The sequence below is a fragment of the Notamacropus eugenii genome, chromosome 6 (assembly GCF_028372415.1).
Source record: "Notamacropus eugenii isolate mMacEug1 chromosome 6, mMacEug1.pri_v2, whole genome shotgun sequence".
Classification (NCBI taxonomy): domain Eukaryota; kingdom Metazoa; phylum Chordata; class Mammalia; order Diprotodontia; family Macropodidae; genus Notamacropus; species Notamacropus eugenii.
In genome coordinates this window covers 108,521,413-108,544,581 of record NC_092877.1, presented here as the reverse complement: position 1 = coordinate 108,544,581, position 23,169 = coordinate 108,521,413, and the positions used below count along the sequence as shown (strand labels likewise).

General features: G+C 39.3%; 1 pseudogene; it reads left to right on the top strand.

The window, feature by feature from the left end:
• Window positions 1-22,112, top strand: part of LOC140512098 (small ribosomal subunit protein eS19-like) — a 122,702-nt pseudogene extending 100,590 nt beyond the window's left edge.
• Window positions 22,113-23,169: the final 1,057 nt, after the last annotated feature.

Below are 23,169 nucleotides of genomic sequence, written 5' to 3'. Positions count from 1 at the left end.
GGAACCTTTTGGCTACTTCCTTATAGGGATGTCCTGGGCTGTGGCCACAAAGTCAAAAACAGAAGTTGTGAGAGTATAGATGACAGAGTGACTTATTTCCTAACATAAAGGATTTAAAGTAATCAATTGTTTTGTATTATTCACATTCTGCCTCAACTTTCATTAGTGTGAATCATAAACAACTGATCATAATTTAATTCTTAATTTTAAAAGTACTTTTAACCCAAGGAGGTCCAAGTACTTTACTGAGATGAGTAAATTAATTTCTCTTGCTTCATTGAATTCCCAGTGATGTATGGAAGTCATGGCTATCCTTATTTCTATTTCACAAGAAAATAGATTTCCCTAATAGAGAAGGTAATTAAGAAATTTGTTCAGAAGCCTTCAGTTAATCAAGTTATAAATCCAGGATCTGGCCTATGCAATAAACACTAGTAAATCTGTTTCACACTTTGATTTCTTGGTTTCTCACCTTCCTCTGACATAGCCCCATATAGCACATATTATATCCTAGGAAAATCAATTCAAGTGAACAAATATTCAGTGAACATTTACTATGTTCAAGGTAATATGCTAGGAACCAGAGAAAGAAATGTAAAATAAGATACAGTTCTTGCACTCAAGTTTGCAATCTAAGGGAAAGGGAATTCAAATCTGAGCCAATATATGAAGAACTTGATTTTATTTGGCCCCTAAGACTGTGTTTTCATGGAACTATCTGGTCATATTTACATATATACTCAATCACTGGATTGATTTTTTTTACTGAATTAGCATATTTTTGAGAGAAATGACCAAATTAAATACTTGTCTCAGTGTCATATAGACACAGCTTCAGTCTAAATTAGGTTCCACTCTTTTAAGCAAGTAGAGGATCTTTGTGGTCCTTCATATACACTGAGGGCATTATTGACCTACTGTCAGCATGACAGATGTTTTCAGCTACTTTTCCAGTAATGGTGATGGATTCATTCTGATGAATCCAATCATTTCCCCTTGAGACCAGTATTTCTTCAATACCTTGATAGATCAGTGATCTCACTGATGAAGGTTTTCCCTCCCACAGTACAGATCACTAACCATCCATGGGTTTTCACTATGTATGACTCTTGTCTTTGTCCTGTCTCCCAATAAATCTTCCAAAGTGAATTCATCTAATGGACTTAGAGGCCTTCCCCTAGATAACTGGGATCATCAAACATAGACCATCTATCGAATGTTGTATCTATTAAGGAATCTAGTATGAGCCTAATAAATGTATTGAAGACATCATGTTGGAGAACTTTCATGACTACCTATCTAGAACAAATCAAATGCCTTATTGTCAACAAAGAAACAAGGTCAACTGGGGAATTTTTCTTTAAATTTATTAATTTATATGTTTTATAAGCATTTATTATCTATCCTTTCCACTGCCCTCCATTGAATACTTTTAAATAAAAAAGAAAACTTTCAGAACAAATACGCATGGTTGAGCAAAACAAATTCCCATATTGACCAATGTATGTCTGAGTCTGCATAAGTCTGGCAGAGCTTTAGTCCTCTGAACTTGGGGTTTATTATTACACTGATCAGAGTTCTGAAGTTGTTCTTCTTTATAAATATTGTCATTATATAAGTTGGTTAAGTTCTGCTCACTTCATTCAGCATTGGTTGATAGTTTCCAGTTTCCCCTGAAACTGGCCAATTTCATCATTTCTTCTTGCACAAAAAAACATTCTGTAGTATACTATTACACATAACATAATTTGTTTATCAATTTCCCAATAGCTATGTACTGCTTTAATTTCTAGCTTAGAGCTACTATGAAAAGAGATGCTATACATATTTTCATACATGTGGGTCCTTTTCTTTTTTCTTTGATCTTTTCGCAGTATAGGCCTGCCAGTGGTATAACCCAAATCAATCTTGTATTGTCTATACTTTTCAGTAAATTGCATGAGTGTAAATATAGGGTCTGCTACAGAGTAGTGCCTTTATAAGCAAGTCTGTTCCTTCTCTCTTTTTTTTAATCAAGGATGATATTGACATATATATATATACATATATATATATACATATACACACATATACATATATACATAAATAATAGAGTCAAAATCTGTTGATTTTCGAAGAGGTTTCTGCAGCCACCTGATCCAATCCATGTCAGAACAAGACTCCCCTGTAAATCATATCCAGTAAGAGATCATCCAGCCTTTGCTTGGAGACCTCCAATGAGGAGGAAACCTTCCACTTCCCAATGCAGCTCATTTTACATGTAGATAACTCTAATTGTTATGAGGTTTTTCCTTACATTGACCCAAAATTTGATTTTCAGCTGCAGAAGTCTAATCCCCCTTTATATGGTAATCAATTGACAAAATATTAAACACCTTCTAAGTGCTAGAAATACTAGTACTAAGAGTATTAGTTCTAGTACTGCTAGGAGCATGGATTCTAAGGAGGGAGATGACATGTTTATGTAAAAATGTATATGGCATAAATATAAAGTTAATAAATGCGAACATGCACAAAGTAGTTAAATATATTGGGAAATATGATGTCAAAGTCTAAATGTGGTGACTCTTCTGTCATTGAGGGGGGAAGTAGTTTGTTGTATCTTTTACATTTTTCCTTCTAGTTTATCCTTAAATACTGTTAGAATGATTTGGATAAATTGGTTTATATTATAAAGACTTTTGCAATTCATTTTTCTCTCCACATCTAGAGGCAGTTTGTGGATAGAGCTCTGGACCTGATATCAGGAAGTTCTGAGTTCAGACACTTAAGTAGTTCTGTGACTCTGGGCAAGCCATTTAACCTCTGCTTGCCTCAGTTTCCTCAACTGTAAATAGTACCTATCTCACATGGTTGTTGCAAGGATCAAATGAGATAAAATTTGTTAAAAATAAAAGTGAGAATTTTTACAACCAATGTCTCTGAGAAAGATTTCATCTCTAAAATATATAGAGAACTGAGTCAAGTTTATAAGAACACAAGTCATTCCACAATTGACAAATGGTTAAAGGCCATGAACAGGCAGTTTTCAGAGGAAGAAAGTAAAGCTATCAATAGTCATATGAAAAAATGCTCTAAATCACTATGATTAGAGAGGTGGGAATCAAAACAACTCTGAAGTACCACATATGAATACAGATCAAAGCACACTGTTTGCTCTTTCTCCTTTTTTTTTTTTTGTTTTGTTTCTTCTTTCTCGTGGTTTCTTCCATTGTTTCTAATTCCTCTTTACAACATGACTAATGTTAAAATAGGTTTAACATGAAAGTACGTGTTGAACCCATATCAATTTACACACCATCTTGAGGTGGTGGGAGTGGATTTATGGGGAGAAAATTTGGACCTCAAAATCTTATGGAAGTGAATGTTGAAAACTAAAAATAAATAAATAAATACAGGATTTTTTTTTAAATGCTTATTACAGTGCCTGGTACACAGTAGCAGCTATATGAATGCTCATTCCCTTCCATTCCCTAACCTTTTCAACATGCCTCATAAGGTAATACCATTTATAACCTAAACTCTGTAATGTTTTACAAAAAATGTTATATTCTACACTGGTACTTCTCATGACCAAGATACCTCTTTGTTTGGTGAGAAGATTGTGTTTGCTGACTAAAGTGATTTCTAAGCTCTTTTGGTCTCCTGGCTCTTTTCCTAAGGTAAAACATCTGTTAGAAATGATAATAGAAACAGTGTCTGTTCCTTTATCCATTTTTCATATTCAGGTTTCAATAATTATTTAAATAGGTCATGTGGGAGTATTTTATTTGTGTGCCAAGGCATCTCATTTTTTCTTCTAATTTGTTGAATGAGCTGATTTGGAAATCACTCCTTTACCATTATTTTGATATTTCACATGTGTGTGTTAAGATATAATCAATTTGTAGAAGTCAGTGATAAGCATTTTATTTTTCTTTCTTTCTCCTTGGAGATTTGAAAGGAGGAAGTAGAAAAGGCAGATTTTCATTTAAAAATAATAAAATGTACTATAAAAAATTAAAATATATTGTCAGTTTGATTTTGAGACATTTTAAAGTTCTCCCTCTGTCTGGTGCCTAATGACTCTCTTTTTGAAGAAGTATTCATTATATATAGGTAGCTAAGTGGCACAGTAGACAGAGTGCTGAGCCTGGAGTCAGAGAGACTCATTTATGAGTTCATATCTGGCCTCAGCCCCTTGCTACCTGTGTGACCCTGGGCAAGTCACTTGACCCTGTTTACCTCAGTTCATCATCTGTAAAATGAGCTGGGGAAGGAAATGGCAAATCATTCCAGTATGTCTGCCAAGAAAACCCAAAATAGGGTCATAGAGAGTTGGATGTGACTGAAAAAAAACTCAACAACAGGAGATTTCTACAAGCTTTTGTTTCTTGAGTCTGAGGCATATTTCCCAACAATTTTATCATCCTATTCTGTCTTTGCACTGAAATCACTGAGAATTATGCTGATTAGAGTTGGATAGTCTTATCAAGTTCTTTGTAGAATTTCTCTCCTTCAATCCTTCTTTGCAGCAGATGTTGGCACATAAGTTGCAATTATCTTCATGGTGGTCTCTTTCCTTCTGCTCATTATGAGAAATGCAAACTTAGATAACCAAGTGTCTGATGACATGTTTCTTGTGACTTTTGAAAGCAGCCAAATATGCCAACGTGTTTTTTTGCCTCTCCAAGGAGTACCTATGAGCAGTTTTTTCCATTTAGCTACAACTTCTTTGTATCTTCTCATTTAATTTATAGGGCGAATGTCTTTACATAAAACATACCTCCTTTGTCATTTAACAAAGATTCACACTTAGAATACCAATGATTAATTTTAATAGAAAATCTAAAAACTGGGATCCTTAGTGCTCTCTGCCCTAATAATAATAATTTCTCAAATGTCTTTAACACCTTAAGGTTTGCAAGACATTTTCTTCACAGTAGATCAGGAAGTGTAACAGACATTGCCTAGAAGATATCTTTAGTATTTACCTCATGGAAATATGAAATATTAAATTATATAGCTATAGGTTAGAAAGATAGCTATAATTATATAGATCTAGGGAGAAGACTTTGCAAACCAATACAATGCATACAATGCTATGTAAAGGTCAGCTATCTTCTCCATTTAACATCTGGGAAAATTGTGACTCTAAGAGGTGTGATTTCCATGAAAGCAAGGATTGTTTTTGTCTTTCTTTACAACCCCAGCAGTACCTAGCACAGAACCCAGCATCCAGTAAGTGCATAATAAATGTTTGTCAACTGACTGTCTTACCTATGATCACAGATTACCTATGATCTGTCTTGCCAGAATTCAAACTCAGATGTCCTAATTCTGAATCTGGTGCTCTTTCTATGCCAAATTTGTAAAATGACTGGCTTAAACCTATGGCCATGAAATAGAGGGAGACTCAGACCTCTAACTTTGACCTTGTTGGAATCTTTTCTTTCATTTTCAAATATTTCCTTGTACTCAGTACTCTTGTACTGCTTTTACTTGGCCATTCTCCTGTACAACCAAGGCTACCAAAAGAAAAAAAATTTGCATTGACTTCTCAACCCCCGGGTACAGGGGGTCTATTGTTTGATTGACTTCCTGCTCTCTACTTAAATGGAGTTGTTGTTTTTTTAATAGTGATGATGCCTCAAAACTTCCTTAAAATTTAGGTTCTCGGAGGGAGGAGCCAAGATGGCTGAGTAGAAAGATACACATATGCTAGCTCCTAACCCACAGCCCGTAAAATACCTGTAAAGAAGAACTCCCAACAAATTCTGGAGCAGCAGAAGCCACAGAACAACAGAGTGGAGGAGATTTCTGTTCCAGAGAGCCCTGAAAAACTGGCACAGAAGGCCCATCGTGCCCCAGACCTGGACCCTTGGCCACATGGCACTGAGGGGAGCAGATCCGAGCAGGCTTCAGGGACAGAATCTCCAGCAGCCATGCATGTCCCTCCACCCTCAGGCACCAAAGGTCAGTGAGAGGGTCTTTTCAGCTTGCTGAGAGGGGAGCAGGGTGTCTCCATAACTCAGGCCCCCTCGGGAGGCAGCAGCAGAAGCAGCAGCAGACAGGGGCTCCCAAAGCAGTCAGGAGTCCTTATCCATTGCTGAAGGTCTCCACATAAACCCCCTGAGGGAACTGAGCCCGTGAGGAGGGCTTGCCCCCACCCCAGCACCTGAACTTAATCTCACACTGAATAGCAGCCCCACCCCTACTCAAAGCCCTGAGGCTGGGAAGTAGCATTTGAATCTCAGCCCCTAAGCTCTAGCTGGGCGGATCTGGAGGTGAGGTGGATGTGGAGAGGAAACTCAGAAGTCAAGTCACTGGGTGGGAAAATGCCCAAAAAAGGGAAAAAAAATAAGACCATAGAAGGTTACTTTCTTGGTGAACAGATATCTCCACCCATCCTTTCAGATGAGGAAGAACAATGCTTACCATCAGGGAAAGACACAGAAATCAAGGCTTCTGTATCCCAAACATCCAAAATGAATATTCAGTGGGTTCAGGCCATGGAAGAGCTCAAAAAGGATTTTGAAAATGAAGTTAGAGAGGTGGAGGAAAAACTGGGAAGAAATGAGAGAGATGCAAGAAAAGAATGAAAAGCAGGCCAACACCTTGCTAAAGGAGACCCAAAAAAATGCTGAAGAAAATAACACCTTGAAAAATAGGCTGATTCAATTGGCAAAAGAGGTTCAAAAAGCCAATGAGGAGAAGAATGCTTTCAAAAGCAGAATTAGCCAAATGAAAAAGGAGGTTCAAAAGCTCACTGAAGGAAATAGTTCTTTCAAAATTAGAATGGAACAGATTGAGGCCAATGACTTTGTGAGAAACCAAGAAATCACAAAACAAAACCAAAAGAATGAAAAAATGGAAGATAATGTGAAATATCTCATTGGAAAAACAACTGACCTGGAAAATAGATCCAGGAGAGACAGTTTAAAAATTATGGGACTACCTGAAAGCCTTGATCAAAAAAAGAGCCTAGACATCATCTTCCATGAAATTATCAAGGAAAACTGCCCTGATACTCTACAATCAGAGGGCAAAATAAGTATTCAAGGAATCCACTGATCACCACCTGAAAGAAATCCAAAAAGAGAAACTCCTAGGAACATTGTGGCCAAATTCCAGAGTTCCCTGGTCAAGGAGAAAATATTGCAAGCAGCTAGAAAGAAACAATTCAAGTATTGTGGAAATACAATCAGGATAACACAAGATCTAGCAGCTTCTACATTAAGGGATCGAAGGGCATGGAATATGATAATCCAGAAGTCAAAGGAACTAGGACTAAAACCAAGAATCACCTACCCAGCAAAACTGAGTATAATAGTTCAAGGGAAAAAATGGACCTTCAATGAAATCGAGGACTTTCAAGCATTCCTGATGAAAAGACCAGAGCTGAAATGAAAATTTGACTTTCAAACACAAGAATGAAGAGAAGCATGAAAAGGTAAACAGCAAAGAGAAGTCATAAGGGACTTACTAAAGTTGAACTGTTTACATTCCTACCTGGAAAGACAATATTTGTAACTCTTGAAACTTTTCAGTATCTGGGTAGTTGATGGGATTACACACACACACACACACACACACACACACACACACACACACACATACATACAGAGAGAGTACAGAGTGAATTGAATAGGATGGGATCATATCTTTAAAAAATGAAATTAAGCAGTGAGAGAGAAATATATTGGGAGGAGAAAGGGAGAAATGGAATGGGGCAGATTATCTCTCATAAAAGAGGCAAGCAAAAGACTTTTTAGTGGAGGGAAAAAGAGGGGAGGTGAGAGAAAAACATGAAGTTTACTCTCATCACATTCCACTAAAGGAAGGAATAAAATGCACACTCATTTTGGTATGAAAACCTATCTTACAATACAGGAAAGTGGGGGATAAGGGGATAAGCAGGTTGGGGGGGATGATGGAAGGGAGGGCAATGGGAGGAGGGAGCAATTTGAAGTCAACACTCCTGGGGAGGGACAGGATCAAAAGAGAGAATAGAAGTATTGGGGGACAGGATAGGATGGAGGGAAATATAGTTAGTCTTACACCACATGACTCTTATGGAAGTCATTTGCAAGACCACACAGATATGGCCTATATTGAATTGCTTGCCTTCCCAAAGGGAATGGGGAGGGAGGGAGGGATGAGGAGAAGTTGGAACTCAAAGTTTTAGGAACAACTGTCAAGTACTGTTCTTGCTACTAGGAAATAAGAAATACAGGTAATGGGGTATAGAAAGTTATCTGGCCCTACAGGACAAAAGAGAAGATGGGGACAAGGGAAGGGAGGGATGATAGAAGAGAGGGCAGATTGGTGATAGGGGCAATTAGAATGCTCGGTGTTTTGGGGTAGGGGAGGAGAGAAATGGGGAGAAAATTTGGAACCCAAAATTTTGTGAAAATGAATGTTAAAAGTTAAATAAATAAATTTTTTAAAAAGATCAAGGAAAAAATAAAGAGCTTACAGTCTAAAAAAAAAATTAGGTTCTCACTTTTGGAGGACTGGGTTGCTGGTCTGGTTCTGATGGAGTCAGCATGAAGCCACAGAAGTTGCTAAAAGCTGAAATATAAACAAAAGGAGCTTTGTTTCTGGGAAATACCAAAAAGGCCTGTGGAGTCTAGACTAAGCTTTGTTAGGATCTCTCAAGGGCCCTTGATGGCGATAAGACAGAGGGACTAAATGATAATAAGTCCTTGAAAGGACCTTTCTTTAGGAAGGGAGTTAGCCCGGGCTCTGTCCCACTCCAAGCACTGCCATTTGATCCATGTTTAACCATCCATAAAATAATGCTGACACCAGAGGAGAGATGCTACCACTAATCCAGTTTTTAATGAGCATCCCAGGGCCCAGCCAGACTTTGGAAGCAATGAGCATATTGAGATATTAGTCAGAACTCGAAAACAATAGGTGACTGCACCCTCTAAGTAGCTCATGTGTTACAGATCTGACAAGTCTCATTGATTTAAATGGCTAGTGCACTGCTTGGATTTTAATCTACTTCACCCTTATACCAAGGAGGTCGCTGTTTAAATGCTTTTACTTAATAATGTAAACACCTGTCACACGCCAGGGGCAAAGCTATTAAAGAGAAGGATTATTTAAAGCAATGTTCCTGAATATAGCAAGATTGCTATCTCTAATTGCCACAGTCTGACTGGGGGAAGGGGGATCTTTACTGGGTTTGGGGTGGGTGGTACCAATGTATCTAAAAGCCACCCAGCTCTCTGTCCCCATCTTCCACCCCAAAACTTATTTATGGTCTGCCCTGTATATTGACCAAGTAAGTGTCAGCCTACATGGTGTGATCTGACTCATTCAAAAAGCCTCCCTATTTAAAAATATCTGTCCCACTTAGGTGATATAATTTTTTTATCAATGAAGTTACACCTTTGGGTTAAAATTTTATGTCTTCTGCTAAACTGAAATCAAGTTGCCTTGGACCAGAACATAAGTTCCTTGAGGACAATGTCTTTGGTGTGTTCTAAAGTTTTACACGGTACATCGCACCTAGGAAGCACTTAAGACATGCCTGTTGATTAACTACTGATTGATTAGAAGTACAGTGATCCTTTCTTGTCCATTACCCCATTGGCAAGGATTAATTCATTTACCAAATTTGCTAGTCTCTGCACACCAGCTGAAGCTTGGCTGCAGCAGAACATGAGAAGGAATCTAGAAATTGTTCATAGCATAGTGTCCTAGTGGAAGAAAAGGTCCAAGCAAAGCTACTGCCCCAGAGGCCCAAAGTACTTAGAGACTGTATAAAGATACCGGGGATGAGGAGGAAGGGACACCAATAGGCAGCTGGCTAAGAGGAATTCCAGTATTCCAAAAGAAACTAGGAGGTCATTGGAAAACTTCAGTCTGTTCCCCTTGCCTAGAGCTGGACTTGAATCTATCTATCAAGCAAACATCAGGAATAAGAAAGGACATTGAATGAGGCATGACTAGGAGTAGGAGAAAGGGTAGGGTGCCATCAAGGACAATCCCATTTCCAAGCTACCTCACCAATGATATGTCTTTGAGGCATGAGTTATACCATCTATTGACATCTGCTCAGAAGTGAAAAACTAGTGCTAATTTTTGCCAGGGGCTCTCAGGTCTGCTTACAACACACTGAGATGACTCAGATTCAGGTCAAGTGGGAGTGTATTTATCCCCAGCAGCCTTTGCAATGACCCACATAATGTCTGTCTGAATTACCCATCAATGTCAGACAGGGTCTAAGTGTATCAACCTTTTCTCTTTGTTTTCACCTTAATTATAAGGACAATTACTTCTGTTTTGTCTCAGTAACTGAATTCCACAACGTTTATTTGGATGTGATGTGCAGATTACAGTGTACTCGATGACTAAAATAATAGAAATGAAAATAACCCAATCAGACGTCAGAATAAACGCAATGACCACGTAAGTTTCAGAGAACTCACATGAAACATCCTCTTGTTAAAGAGACAGTGGATTAGCTATGGGAAAGGTTCCATATGCTGTCAGTCACAGTCAATGTGTTAGCTGATTTGGCTTAACCGGTTTTCTTTGTTATAAGGGAGGGCCCTTGAGATAGGGAGAGGAGCAGAGAGAGAACGTCTGAAAGTCAAGAAGGCTGAGAGACCACCTCTGGCACACAGTGGCTGTGTGGTCCTGGGCAAGTCACTAGAGGCTACTCTCTAAGGCTAAAAGTTGTAGAGAATGCGCCCACCCAATTCACAACAGGAGTTTCCACACCTGAGAGTTTCCTCTAACAATAAAATCATACATCCAGTCCCCAGTCCTAACAGGGTTCTGTGACTGTAGTATAAAAAATAAAACACATCAATAACACTTTTTTAACTTTAAATAAAATGAATGAATAAGATAGAAAATAAATGGTCACCTAACAATGCAGCCCCTCCCATTCTGGGACATAATGCAGGGACAAGGTTACAAAGATGAGATCTATTAGATTTGCCATAGAAATCCTATCTGCGATACCCTCTTATCAAGCTAACGCAAATTGTCATTGTTGTGTTTTAGAAACAGACTGAATCTACCACAATCATTGCAGCCAGACTCCCCAGCAGTCCATTGATTTTACACAATGCAAAAGTCTATAATTTTGCATTGATTCTTGCCAGTATAGACACTCTGATTTGCTTTGGCTGGACCTCCAAGTTCACCCAGCTCAGTTGCTTTAGTAGAATTCACCAAATGATTTGTTCAGTCATTGGACTGACTTTTTAATTTAATTGACCAGATACTTGATTGACTTGACCCAGTCTTAGGAAAGCTGCCAAATCTCTGTACATAACAGATTTGCAGTTTCATATTCAATCATCTTTTTTATTATGTTATATTATAGAAGTGTTTATTTTATTCTATAAATTAAAAATAAAATAACGTTTTTGAAAACCTCTTTCTTTCCATATCTGTTTATCCATATCTGTGCAATATTTCCTTCCTGTTCAAGGAACCCTACCTCAGTGCCATTCTTTGCTCTGTGTTTCAATGGCCAAAGTCATTTATTTGACAAATATTTATTATGGGATATATGATCTTAAGCTGAAGGATAAAGAAAGAACTATAGTACTTTGGAGGCTGCACTTGAGCTGAGACTTGACAGCAACAAGGGATTCCAAGAATCACAGACAAGGAGAGCATTTCAGGGATAGGGGATTAGAATGTGCAGATCCAGAGCCATGAATTGGAATGTTTCCTCCAATGAACACCAAGTACTCCCCTACATTGGCCACAGAGTATAAGAGAAGGAGTCACATGAAATCAGTGTGGAAAGATTGGGTAATCTAATGGATAATACTGGCTGGGGAGGCTTCGCAGAAATGCGTAGACATAGACAAAAAGTCTCTCTCCATTCTGAGAATTCTTCCTTGAAAGAATTTCAGTCTCTGCCATTGGCCTTGAAACGTGGCTACTTGGACAGAACTAACTAGGAAAGATAGCAGCCTGGGTGGCTTGCCAGAACTCTATCTTTAGAGAAAAAATGTCTTTGTCCTTGAGTTACTTCAGGCCTTGGAACGTTTACCCACCAAGGCGAGACTGGAGTGCACCACCACCCTTCACTCCACCTCTACTCCAATCATGATCTGTCTGCACATAGTCTTAAACCAAGATTTCTCTCAGATATAAAGACAAAGTTTCAAGGTATGATAATGAATCCTTCCCCTGGAGGACTGGAGAAGCAATAAAATCGAAACCTCAGAGAGATTTCTGGGTCTGAAATCTCTATTGCCCCACTGTAATCTGCTACTTACTATCTACGTGATGCTCAGCAAATTATAACATCCCAGCCCCTCAATTTGCTGATCTGTATAAAATGAGGGAAAGTTGTGCTTCAAGATTCCAAGGTCCTTTCTAAGACCATGTACTGTAGTCCTAAAAGTGAGGAGAGAGGAAGGGAGAAAAGGAGAGGAGTCAGGAGAGAGTTTGAAGGCAGCAGGAAAGAGGAGGAGGGAGCACCAGAGACCTCCCATGGGGAAGGAGCTGCAGCTGCTGTCAGAACACAGCATGTTCAGGCTAAATTAGACACTTTGCCTGTGGGGCATTTCCCCATGTGAAAACAGACTACAGGGTTCTATCTTAACTCATCTGGTTATCTTTAAGATATAGTGATGGCAGTGGTCTTAAACACTGCAATCCTAAATCTAGAGAAGTGGGAGAAAAGCTGGGCCAACTTCAGAAATCAAGGCTATGATGGTGGGATCACCCTGCTCTTTGCTCCTTAACCCAGCTCCTATAATTCCACTATTACAGATCTCTTTCCTTAGAGCTTGGAAGGTATTGACTCTTTGTGTTCCCTATTTAACTATAACTACCCAGGGGAAGAGGCAAAACTAATTTCATCAACTGGTACCTTTGCTAGAAGGAAGAGCCTGGAGGGATGAAACAGGCAAAAAAAAGGCCCTTGGAAATTGGTACAGAGGAAAAAACACTCATTCTGCAGTCAGAGGACCTTAGTTCAAAGTCTACCTCTGACACCAACCTTAAACTTCCAAAGTGTCAGTGTCCTCATCTATAAAATGGGAAGGTTGGACTAAGTAACCTCTGGAGTTCATTTTAACTCTACATATACAGCAATAGGTTCATACTAGCCCCATTTGCTATGAGAATGAGGGAGTGGGCAGTTGTGGTTGTGTAAAACTTTAAGCCCACAGTATAGATAGGCAAGAATAAGAGGAATGTATGTTGTGGCCCAGGAATCGGAGAGCTGTGAGTTAATTTGTGATAATCCCACAACACTAGCCAGCATTGTTGAAAACATGAGGTTGTGGGGCAGACTTGGGGCAGTTGGAGTTAACTGTGCCCCCCAGGGTAAATTTATCTAGATAATAGATTCTAGCACTCAGTTGGGGGCCACCCAGTTGGGGGCCATATTCACAAGAGCCTAAAAGTTTTTTTTAAGCCTTGGTCAGGAAGTTTCTGAGACTGCAGGGAGCCATCTTGCTGACCTATTTTTAAAATTATTTCTCATTTGCTTTAATTTGCTCTTATTTAGGTGTTTTTATTTAAATGCTAGCTATTATTATTTATTTTCTGGACTGCTTTATAACTGCCTTGAGAATCACTGCTACCTGAAGGTGTTAGAATGATTTTCATAAAAGAGCTGTTCATTTAAACACTCTGCTTCTAAGTATTCTATTGTATGAGATAGAGCATAGGGACCCCAAAGGGTACTAATCCAAAAAATGAAAAGGTTTGACATCAGGAAAAGGCACATACATGTAGGTGCCTCCCACCTCTTAAGCTATGAACCTATAATAGTGAGGGGGCCAAGGCCCAAAGACAGACCTTTTCTACCTCAGAGTCATGCTTACAGCCAATTGTGAGTGTAAGATCTAGAGCAGAGAAAAATGAAATAATAAAGAATTATTAAAGGAAATTAAATATTAAAGGAGAGAAGAATAATGCTAAGGACATCATTAACTCATATACATCTACTAGCGATAGATTGTAGATAGAGTGGATAGAGTACTCACTCAGCTTAGAGTCTAGAAGATCTACCTGGTTCAAGTCACTTCTGATACTACCTTTGTGACCATGGGTAAGTAGTTTAACTTTTCTGAGTCTCCTCTTCTATGAAATGCAGATAATAAAGCCTATAGAATAATTCTTATGAGGTTGTGGCAAGGCTCAAATCAGAGGTTCTGTAAATCATTGTGTAAACGATAGCTATTGCCATTATCAATAGTGCATGGGTACAAGAACTCCACCATCACCGCCAAAAACATTTCTTAGGTGGCATGAATAATAGAGGCTTTTTAGCTAAGTTATCACTAAAACATGGGAATTAGCAATAAAGAGCACTAAAGAGATTCCAGATCCTCTCTCTACCCTTCAGTCTTTGCCCTTCATTGCCTCCTTCCCTGCTGCCTACAAACATGCGCATATCTCCCCCATCCTTAAAGAACCTTCGCTTCAGCCAATCATCACCCCAAGCTCAGCCAGACTCATTGAGACAATTAATTGCCTATGCCAGGTATCTCCACTCCCTTTCCTCTCCTCTAACTCTCTTCTAAACCCTCTGTCGTCTAGCTTCTGACCTTATTATTCAAATAAAACTGCTCTCTTCAAAGTTGCTGGTTGTCTCTTAATTACCAAATATAATGGTTTTTTCTAAGTCTTCATTCTTTTTGACCTCTCAGGAAACTTTCACATTGTACATCACCATCTCTTCTAGGAAACCCTCTCTTATACATGACTACTCTTTCCTGATTCTCCTACTGCCTGTTTACCCATATTTTCTTAGTCTCCTTTGCCATATCTTCATCAACATGATGCCCACTGACTGTGAATTTCCCTCAAGCTTCTATCTTGGGCCCTCTTCTCTTTTCCCTCTATAACATCTCACTGCATAAGCTTCTCAACTCCCATGAGTTCAACTATCACCTCTAAGCAGATTATTTCTAGATCTATGTATCCAGCTTTCATCTCTCCCCTAAGCTCCAGTTTCAAATCACCAACTGCTTCTTGGACCTTTTGAATCTGGTGTCCCATAGACTTCTCAAATTCATCATGACTAAAACAGAATTCATTACCTTTCCTCCAAAACTCTCCCCTCTTCCTGGTATTTCTTCTACTATCAAGGGCACTAACATCCTCCCAGTCACCCAGCTTCACAACCTTGGAGCCCTCCTCAACTCCTTACTCCGATTCACCCTACATATCCAATCTGTTATAAAATATTATTTCTAAATTCACAACTTCTCTTATATATGTCCTCTTTCCTTCACCCTGCTATAGATAGACCTCATCACTTTTCAACTGAACTCTTTTGATAGCCTTCTAATTGGCTTCCCTTTCTCAAACCTCTACCCCTCTTCAACATATCCTCAACTCAGCTGCCAAAGTGATTTTCCTAAAGTGTAAATCTTACTATGTCACCATCCTATGCAATAAACTCCATTGGCCCTCTACTATTTCCAGGATCAAATCTAAAAAGTTCTACTTGGCACTGAAAGCATTATATGTTGGTTCCCTCCTATCTTTCCAGAATTCTTACACATTACTCTCCTCTGCATATTCAACAACTCAGCTACCTTGAGCTACTTTCTCTTCCCTGCACTTGGTCCTTCATCTCCTGATTCCTTGCATTTGGTATTGGCTGTCCCCATGGCCAGAATGTACTCCTTGCTCACTTTTTTCTTCTGGCTGCCTTAAAGCCTCAGCACAAATCTCACCTTCTGCAGGAACCCTTTCCCAGTCCTTCTCCTGCACACCAGTCCCTTCCATGAGAGATTATCTTCCATTTACATTGTAGGTATTTTAAATACACATCTATAATTTACATGTTATCTCCCCCATTAGAACGTGAATTCACTGAGAGCAGCAATCAGTTTTTTGTGTTTCTTTGTACTCCCAATGTTTCTATGTCCTCCTTTGGAGGCACACAGTTTCAAAGAAAAATCAACTCTCTTGGTAGTATCACCTTCAAATACAGAGGACAATGATAGGATTCTGTTTTTCAACATTGGCAGAAAATATCTCTCCAAAATGAATGCCAAAGGGAAAAAAATTGCTGTCCCCAAAATCTTTTTTTAAGCAATTGGTGTGCACATCAACTTTGGCTCTGAACTTTTGCAATATTTCTCTGTTGTGAATTGGCAAAGCACAGCGTGTGGGTAAAGGAGCCATTATATCCCATCTCAACAAGATCTTTTTTCCCCCAGACTTAATTTCCTAAAAAACATTTAGGTGATTGTTCTCTTAGAAAGTAGGACAGGAATTCTTTGAGCTTGCCAGACAAAGACGAAAACAAAACTAAATAACACTACCGTCCCTCCCCCAAAAGAAACCCTAACAGAAAATAATCTGAGAAAGCAGACTTCTGTCTGTGCACCTGGAGACCCCCTTCCCTACCCGATCTGTAGCTGCTTTATCACTCTAATGAGAACAGATGGCACCCGTTGGGAGACAGGCATGATATTATATGCCTTCACAAGAACTCGATCTGAAACCAGGTTTCTGCCGATCGTTTTTCACTTTGAATTGGAAGAGGTTATTTAAGTGGTAGCCCAGATAGGTGTCAGGAGTATGAAATGTTAATATATTCTCTGCCACCTTTTCAAGAGTTCTAGGACCTCTACCTTTCCAGGAGTGAAGTATGTAGTCATCCCAATGAGATAAAGAGAACTAGGTTAATATCCCCATTTTTTAAAATTCAAGTTTATTTTCATTTCTGAATTCTCTTCTTCCCCTTTTTATCTTTACAATATTACTGTTACTGCATAAATTATTCTTTTGAGTCTGCTCACTTCATTTTCTATCAGTTCATACAAGTCTTCCCAGGTTTTTCTAAAAACCATCCCTTCCTCCCCCCACTCTTTGAGAAAGCGAAAAAAAATAAAATCTATTACAAGTATATATGTCATACAAAACAAATTTCCTCATTAACCATAAGATAGAGGAGGAGGAGTAAGAGAAAGAAGGAAGGAAGGAAGGAAGGAAGGAAGGAAGGAAGGAAGGAAGGAAGGAAGGAAGGAAGGAAGGAAGGAAGGGAGGGAGGAAGGAAGGAAGGAAGATATGCTTCAATTTGCCCTCTAAGTCCATCAGCTCTCTATCTGGAGATAGATAGCATGTTTCACAATGAGTCTTTTGGAGTCACAGTTGGTCTTCTTACCAAGTCTTTAAAAGTTTATTATCTTTACAATATTCCTGTTACTGTATAAACTATTCTCCTGATCCTACTCACTTCACTTTGCATCAATTGTCACAGTTCTTCCCAAGTTTTGCTGAAACCATTCCTTTCATAATCTCTTTTAGCACTATAGTATTGCATCACCTTCATATACCATAACTTGTTCAACCAAATCATTCCCCAAATAGATAGGTACCCGCTTGGTTTCCAATTCTTTGTCATCACAAAGAGAGCTACAAATATTTTTGTATATATGACTCCTTTTCCTCCTTCTTTGATCTCTTTGGGATATAGACTTAGTAGCATTATTGACTGGTCAATATAATGGTACAGTATAATGACTTCTTGAGTGTAGTTCCAAATTACTTTCCAGAATGGTTGGACTAGTTTACAGCTCCATCAACAATGCATTAGTGTACCTGTTTTCCCATAACCCCTCCAGCATTTGTCATTTTCCTTTTCTGTCATCTTAGCTCAACTGATGATGGTACTTTAGAGTTGTTTTAAATTTCATTTCTCTAATTATTAGTGATTTAGGGCATTTTTCATATAGCTATTAATAACTTGGATTTCTTTCTCTGAAAACTGACTACTCTCATCATTTGGCCATATGTGGTATCTCCATCTACTAAGAAAGGAAAAGTTCACAACAAGCAACCTGTCCAAGACAACACACTCTATCCACAATCTATTCTGTAGCAAAACAGAGAATAAAAGTCTCCTGACTCTCCCACAATAATCCATGTATATAATATTATAGTGTCTGGGATGAGGTCTTCCAGTTTACATCTACTTCAGGCTTACGAAATTTGCTCTAGGGGCCCTTGTCCCATAAAATCTTTGTCAATGAGCAACTTCACTTACAAAAACCAATGTTTTTACATTTACTAGTCAGTCCGATTGCATAATTATATCAAATAAGGCATTTCATGAAATAAGGATTTTTTTTTAAAGCAACAGCAAAATATTTCCCCCATAAACCTGGGGCTGACTTTCCCACAAATACACCCAGCATCAGCAGGAGAATTGGACACATATTTGTGGATACATATTGAGAACACCATGAATTAGGCACATAGGGCAAGTGGCGTATATAGCCAAAGTTATACATGGGGGTTGATAAGTCACAGCTCTTATGTTACAGAACCATTGACATCTTTGTACCACTCTTACTAAGACTGGTCTCTTTGAAGCTGGAGGTCATGAGAAGTCATTGGAGTTTATTAAATGTGGGGGGAGGACGACAAGGTTATGGACATGAACTTTTGGGAAGATCACTTTGACAGCTGACAGGATTCTAACGCAGGTTCTCTGGTGTCAAAATGAATGAGGCATCCCACACCAGATTTTAGTAAGGTTATCACGGTGGGGCCAGGGGCTGCCATACTGAACCCCCAGGTCTACAGCCTCCAGTAGGTACCAAAGAGGCAAGTAGCAGTACCAGATAATGAAAGCATGAAGGGCAGATTAAGAGCCACTGACATGCACAGAGAATGGGGGCACTAAGACTGTTAGATTTTAATAGCAAGACACCGCTGAATTTTAAACTATGCTTTTCACACAGTCCGTGTCTCAAACTGCACTTCATTGCTATAATTAGAGAATGTAAATTACCTCTGCTTTCAAGTTCCAGAGATCAATTTCTTCTTAAAAGGCTGGACAAGTAAGCAAAGAGATGATCCTGCAGTAAAATGCAAGGTGAGGTTGCAAAGGGCTGTGGCAGGAAACAAATTTGGATGGCAGAGGGGAGTTTCATGAAAAGCTAGGTTGTATGAAAAAGGAGAAACTGGCACTAAACAAGAGGAGGGGAGGGCAAGAAAGCGAGGGATGCAGAGACACAACAAGCCAAATGGTCTTGGAGAATCATCCTCAGGACGGAAGACCAAAGAAAGTTCAGAGGATTTTTAAAATCTGAATGGACTCCCCGAAGGAGGAGGCACTCATGATCAGAGTACGCAAGCTCCTGAGGCCAGGCGCTGCTTTGTTTTGGTTATTGTATCCCCAGGGTTTAAGCACGGTGCCTGGGATGTAGTGGGCATTTATGAAGAAGTATTTGTCGATTTGTTGATGGGCTAAAAGAATGAAGTCCCATGTGTCTCTTTGCCTAGGCAATAGTCCCAAAATAGCAACCACAACCACAACATAATGGTAACGCTGTTTGGCTTCTAAAGCCCTTCATAACCTTGCCACTTCCTACCTTCCCAGAAATCTTACACTTCATTCCTTTCTACAATCTCTGTGATTCTGGCCTCTTCTGTGTTTCACATACTCCTGACTCTGTACTCTTGTTTTCACCGACTGACCCCTTACCTGGATTCTCTCCCTCCTCATCTCTTGGCTTTCTTCAGGTCCTAGCTAAAATTCCACCTTTGCAAGAAACCTTTCCACTCCCTCTTAATGCCGGTGCCTTCCTCCTAAGGTTATCTGCAATTGATCCGGTTATCCATCTCATTTACACTTAGTTGTTGGTATATCATCTCCCCCATTAAACTAGGAGCTCCCCGAGAACAGAGACTGTTTCTTTCTTTATATCACCAACACTTTAGCATATGCCAGCTACATAGTAAATGATTGTTGTTCACTTGATGACTGGCTAGCATTTATATAGCATTCCAAGATTTGCAAAGCATTTTTCTTGTGTTGTCCCATTTGATTCCCACAATAACCTTATAAAATTGGCACTAGATTTGTTCCCATTTTACAGATGAGGCAGCTGGGGCTGAGAGAGGTTAATGCCTTGCTCGTAGTCACACAGCTAGTAAAAGTTTGGAATAGGAATTAAACCCAGGTCTTCCTGACTCCAAGTCCATCTCTATCCATTCCACCAACTACTTGGCCCAGATGAAGGGGTTCTAGAGTCAAAGCAATTGTGGTTACATCCTTCCTCTAACACTAACTATGTGAATTTGGGCAAAGTTATTTAACCTCCCTACGTCTCATTTTTCTCAACTGTAAAATGAAAGAGTTAGAAAATATAGCCTCTAAGGTCCCCCTCTCAGATTTAATCTATAACCCTTTGGCCCTATGGATTATAAACCCCATGTTGCATAGAATACATAGTGAGCTCCTTGAGATCAGGGACTGTTACAATTTTGTCTTTATATTCCTAATACCTTGCACATGGTTTAATAAATTTATTACACTTCATAACTATTTATTGAATTAAATGTTCACCTTCAGAATGTAGCTACACAAATATTTTTTAATATGAGCACAATGATGAATAATAATCAGTCTATTTCACCTATCTGGATTCTCAGGGTACATATGTTTAAAAAAGATTGGGAGATATAAAGATTGGGAATATCTAAACCAAAATCCCAGAGAGTCAGAGGGTTGTTGCAGAACAGGTAACTTACATTTGAAGAAGAACTCCTTTAAAAAGTATCATTTCTGAACCATTTGCCTCCTTCTCCTGATCTAGAGAGCACAGTTTAGTGGGTGATAAAATATCTTCCCTTTCCATTTCCCTCTTCTATTCAAGTAAGTGGGGAAAAGAAAGCACACTCACCACAAAGTTGGCACTATGATGAATGGAGCTCTGTTAAGTGGAGACACAAGAAAAGAGAGAAAAGGACAATCCTTAAGGACTGAGCCATGGCAAGAAGTTCCTAGAGTATTTTGCCTTAGTCATACAAAAGAAAGATGACATAGAAAGATGAGTTCCACTTTGCTTGAGGAACTGTTGCATGGACTGACAGTTGTATGGAGAGGAGACAACCAGGAGAAGCTGCGAGAAACAGAAAAGAAAAAAGGAATGATAGAAATCCACAACCCTTCTTCCCATCACCGCTAGTTCCACCAGTAGTTAGTAGCAACCAAACCAGGATCTTTTAAGGAGAAGATCTCAGTCAAGGGAGTTCTCATATTCAATCAATCAATAAGCAGTAGTAAATAATTACTATGTGCCTAGCACTGTGCGAAGTACTGAGGATACAAAGAGACAAAAGCCCAGTCCATGCCAAGGAGTTTACATACTAATGAAGGAGACAATGTAGAAACAAAGAGGCATACATGATACATACAGAATAGAAGAAAGCTAATCTTAGAGGAGAAGGCTAAAGTGACTTGGGGGGACTAGGAAGGCCTCCTAAGAAAGTCCAAGGCTGTCAAGAGGCAGAGGTGAGGAGGGAAGGCACATTCACATTTAAGTGAAGCCAGGAAGTTAGCTGCGTCTTTACAACTAATGTCTGCTCATTCAAAAATTCCTGTTCAATTTTCCACCTTATTTTGATAAAATTTTCTTCCATAAAATTGTTTGCTACATTCTCACAAGTGGGGCAAGAACTGGTTCCAGTTCTGGGGAATATCATCCATACATTTTCCCAGTTTTCCTGGGTAGAGCCTACAAGTTGAGAGTAAGAGAATCTCCCAAATCTCTTTATGTTGTGAACAATACTTGGGAGGATGGCTACTGTGCTAAAAGAGATTTATCATCCAATAACTCAATCAGTAGAATCTAATAAGATGAAAGTTAATCAAAACAAATGTATATTCTTTTCCATGTAAATATAAATTTCAGCTTTCCCCTGGCTGGCCAAGGGGAGCCCGCACAATACCTTGCTTCATGGCAAAGGACAGGAGTTCATCTGAGCCCTGGCTGCCTTCCTGAAAAAGTCGGGGAAGCTGAAAAGTCCCAGATGCATGGACATGGTCAAATTGGCCAAGTATAAGAAGCTGGCACCCTATGACAAGAACTGGTTCTACACATGGGCTGCCTCCACAGCCCCATCACCTGTACCTCTGAGGCAGTGCAGGTGTGAGATCCACGACCAATATCTACGGTGGGTGCCAGCACAGTGGGGTCATGCCCAGTCACTTTAGCAGAGGCTCCAAGAGCATGCTGAAGGTCCTGCAAGGGTCCTGCAAGCCCTGGAGGGCCTCAAGATGGTGGAGAAGGACCAGGATGGGGCCAAAGCTGACACCTCAGGGATAGAGAAATCAGGACAAAATTGCTGGACAGGTGACAGCTACCACCAAGAAGCATTAGCACAAACCAAACCAGATTCATTAATAAATTGCCTTGTTTGTAATAAAACACATACACATATACACACACATTCGTGTGTGTATATATATATATATATATACACACTCATATGTATAAATATACACACACATATATGTATATATATAAGTCAGTGTACCCAAAAAATAGAAAGTCTTACATTTAGTTTCAAAAAACCAACTGCAGGAACACAATATGTGGGAAGCCTGACTAGACAACAATTCCTGTGAAAAGTATCTGGGAAGTAGTAGTAAACTATGAGCTCCACGTAGTCAACAGAGCGACATGGCAGCCCCCAAAGTGAACAAGCTTAAGTTGCATTCATAACAGCATAATGTCCAAGAGGAGGAAGGGCCTAGCCCCTCTGCCCTCAGATCATGTACAGAATGCTGTGTTCAGCTCTGTGTACCACATCTTAGGAACAATGATATCAACAAACACATGAGACCCATCATCCAGACTTGCAACATGACCGTGATGGATAGAGAGCCGCAATCATAAATGACCCTGTATCATTCTGGGAAAGGCATTAAACCAATTGGGATAGAAATATAGTTCCTGTATTATTTTACATGTGCCAAAATTTTTTTTCTAAAGAGATATAACAAAAGGGTCGGAGGCAAAGAAACCTGGAAAGACTTGCATGAACTGATACAGAGTAAAGTAAGCAGAACCAGGAGGATAATGTATATGATAAAAACACCATTATAAAGACAAGCAGCTTTGAAAGACTTTAATGAGTTCTGATTAATGCAATTAAGAACCAGATTCCATGCATGATTATTGAATCGTGACAAAGAGGTGACAGCCTGAAGACAGACAAATGTTCCCACCCAACATACTTTCACTTTGGTCACAAAAACTTTGCATGTAGAGTTGTTGTTCAGTCATATCTGATGTTTCATGACCCCATTTGGGATTTTCTTGGTAATGATACTGGAGTGGTTCACCATTTCCTTCCTCAAGTCATTTTATAGATGAAGAAACTGAGGCAAACAGGGTTAAGTTTCTTGTCCAGTATCACACAACTAGTAAGTAT